Raw genomic sequence first — 3,658 nt, 5'->3', positions numbered from 1 at the left:
TGCAATCTTACTGGCAGCAATATCCTTGCCTGTGAAGCCCTTTTTGTGCAAAGCAATGATGACGGCACGTGTTTCCTTGCAGGTAACCAATGGATGACAGAGGAAGAACAATGATTCCAAGCACAACACTCCTTTTGAAGCTTCCAGTCTGTTATTCGAACTCAATCAGCATGACAGAGTGATCTCCATCTCCATGATGTCAGCTGGTCCTTTTGTTGCAGGGCTGAAATGCAGTGGAAATGTTTTTTGGGGGATTCAGTTCATTTGCATAGCAAAGAGGGACTTTGCAATTAATCTGATCACCCTTCATAACATTCTGGAGTATATGCAAATTGCCATCATACAAACTCAGGCAGCAGACTTTGTGAAAATGTATATTTGTGTCATTCTCAACTTTTGGCCACGACTGTATATACATGTTTTATATGCCAGTTACAACAATTGATGAGGGTTTGCCTGGAGAGAATGTATGCTCATCAACTCACACCATCATGTTGACACTAAGCACATTACTGCTCATAGAGATGTAAAGCGTTCTTCTCACGCCAACCGTTCATGTGGAGTTGTGATCACCCCAGTAGAACAGACAAGAAAGTGTCAACCCATACTTGTATCTAATAAGAATATTTGTGGTTTTATTACATTTATGTACACAGAGAATATATTACTAATCTCAATTAGGTAGCTGGAATGTATAATTCATCAATGACAGAGATCATCAATGACAGAGATCATAAATATTCTTCCCTTAATGGCAAAAGGTCTCGTGCAGTCAATCGTGATTTCCTGTGTTTTGAGGTTGGAATACTGTGAAATTATAATGGCCATTTAGTGTAAGAGCTGCTTGAGAAATTGGTCATTGTTTCCAATAGAAAATGTAGCAACATCATTGTTATCCAGAAATGATTTGATAGAGAAACAGCTGCATTGGACCTTTAAAACATGGTTCATGCAGTACCAAATATTATAGAAAATCTCAGTCATCCAACCCATCTAGATGATACATTTAATTGTGTTTTATGATTAAACTGAATCATGAGAACCAAACTTGCTCATGTTTCAAATGTTGCCGCCATAACTGAATGTGCAGGAGAGGTTGTGATGTCATCGAACGAATCATCTGGTATAGATAACCAAAAACCTTCTCCACAAAACACAGCATGGAGAAATATGACATATCTAATATGGTTCCACTTCCATATCCCTCAATGAGCAGCTGTTATTTAATTCCACACAAACAGGAAAGGACCTAATTACAGCTTTAGCCTATAGTATTCCCCCTTTAAAAGGGGGGAGTTCAAGACACTTGAGGGATACAGTCAAACAACAAGAAGCCTGCCACCACACCATCCCTTCAACACAGGAGAAAATCCCTTTTTGGCCAGCCCATGGCATATTTATCCAGACTGACAGTAAACTTCTGGCAATTATCATCTGCATCATTTCATTTGTTCCTGAAAGAGAAAATATAAAAGGGTAAATCGGTAATTTGTCAATGCAACAGTGGTAGTGATCACAAGTTTATAAAGATGTGTGCATTGTCATTAAAATACTGAACCATTATGTTATAAAGCACAGCTTTGTCATAGTAAGAGCGGTGTATACATACCCTCCGGTATCTGGTGGACTCTGATGTCCCGGACAAACTGCTGAACAGCGTAGTCTTTGAGGTAACCTTATCCACCATGCATCTGGAGTGCCTGGTTACAGATCTATTGAGAGAAGGCAGAGATACCGATGTGTGTGAGAGATGTGCAGCTACATCTGATAACTAGACTTCTACATCATTACACCACTTACTGTAAAATGTTGAGTCTCCAACATGCACTGGTCCTTTTTTAATGGTTGGGCATCGTTTCACATTTTAGCAAAGAAACAATGGCCTACAATACACTCTGGGTCTCCAAAAAAAGTGTCATTCTGCTGCAGTGGAATTCCACTGCACCTTTACCCTGTGTTGAACGACTGATCCCTGCATGTCAAAACGAAAGTCTGCTGCAGTTGAAACAAATACACTTCCAGGCTAATAGCTAGCTCATGGAAGTTTTACTGTAAATACTCAAATAACACAGTATCCCTACGAACCATTTTGCCTAACGAATTGACTCAAGTTGAAGCATTCGTCAGTGACAAAGAGTTTGGCCATGGAGCAGAGGGACACAGCTTCAGACCCTCCTGCATTGCCAGGGCAGCCTCACACACCAACAGACGCGACGCCACTAGCTTGGTGGCCATCTCTGCCAACTTAAACTGCAGGAACTACAGTAGAAACCCAGAGGGAAACCGTCAAACACAGTATCACTAAAGGTCTTTCCCAATTCAAAGCACACAAATATGTATACACACATATATAGACATATACGTATATATACACACACATATATATATAAATATACACACACATATGTATATACACTGCTCAAAAAAATAAAGGGAACACTAAAATAACACATCCTAGATATGAATGAAATATTCTTATTAAATACTTTTTTCTTTACATAGTTGAATGTGCTGACAACAAAATCACACAAAAATTATCAATGGAAATCAAATGTATCAACCCATGGAGGTCTGGATTTGGAGTCACATTCAAAATCAAAGTGGAAAACACACTACAGGCTGATCCAACCTTGATGTAATGTCCTTAAAACAAGTCAAAATTAGGGTCAGTAGTGTGTGTGGCCTCCACGTGCCTGTATGACCTCTCTACATCGCCTGGGCCTAGGAGGAACCCAGGGCCAACCACACCAGCATATGGTCTCACAAGGGGTCTGAGGATCTCATCTCGGTACCTAATGGTAGTCAGGCTACCTCTGGCAAGCACATGGAGGGCTGTGCGGCCCCCCAAAGAAATGCCACCCCGCACCATGACTGACCCACCGCCAAACCGGTCATGCTGGAGGATGTTGAAGGCATCAGAACATTCTCCATGGCGTCTCCAGACTGTCACGTCTGTCGCATGTGCTCAGTGTGAACCTGCTTTCATATGTGAAGAGCACAGGGCGCCAGTGGCGAATTTGCCAATCTTGGTGTTCTCTGGCAAATGCCAAACGTCCTGCACGGTGTTAGGCTGTAAGCACAACCCCCACCTGTGGACGTCGGACACTCATACCACCCTCATGGAGTCTGTTTCTGACCGTTTGAGCAGACACATGCACCTTTGTGGCCTGCTGGAGGTCATTTTGCAGGGCTCTGGCAGTGCTCCTCCTTGCACAAAGGCAGAGGTAGTGGTCCTGCTGCTGGGTTGTTGCCCTCCTATGGCCTCCTCGACATCTCCTGATGTACTCATCTCTGTCTCATGGTAGCGCCTCCATGCTCTGGACACTACGCTGACAGACACAGCAAACCTTCTTGCCACATCTCGCATTGATGTGCCATTCTGGATGAGCTGCACTAGCTGAGCCACTTGTGTGGGTTGTAGACTCCGTCTCGTGCTACCACTAGAGTGAAAGCACCGCCAGCATTCCAAAGTGACCAAAACATCAGCCAGGAAACATAGGAACTGAGAAGTGGTCTGTGGTCCCCACCTGCAGAACCACTCCTTTATTGGAGGTGTCTTGCTAAATGCCTATAATTTCCACCTGTTGTCTGTTCCATTTGCACAACAGCATGTGAAATGTATTGTCAATCAGTGTTGCTTCCTAAGTGGACAGTTTGA

The 3,658-nt window shown here is 43.0% G+C and overlaps 1 long non-coding RNA gene across 1 annotated transcript in view; it reads right to left on the bottom strand.

Annotated features, from left to right (window-relative positions):
- Positions 1–265: 265 nt before the first annotated feature.
- The window catches only part of LOC110503364, an 8,611-nt gene continuing 5,218 nt past the window's right edge, over positions 266–3,658 (bottom strand). Inside the window, exons 5-6 of the long non-coding RNA XR_005039424.1 lie at positions 1,610–1,712; positions 266–1,454 (exon numbers count right to left, since the gene is read on the bottom strand). This is a non-coding gene — a long non-coding RNA (uncharacterized LOC110503364). The remainder of the gene's footprint in view (positions 1,455–1,609; positions 1,713–3,658) is intronic.

This window comes from Oncorhynchus mykiss, chromosome 24 (assembly GCF_013265735.2).
Source record: "Oncorhynchus mykiss isolate Arlee chromosome 24, USDA_OmykA_1.1, whole genome shotgun sequence".
Classification (NCBI taxonomy): domain Eukaryota; kingdom Metazoa; phylum Chordata; class Actinopteri; order Salmoniformes; family Salmonidae; genus Oncorhynchus; species Oncorhynchus mykiss.
The sequence above is the reverse complement of the archived record's forward strand: the minus strand, read 5'-3'. Positions and strand labels throughout refer to the sequence as shown.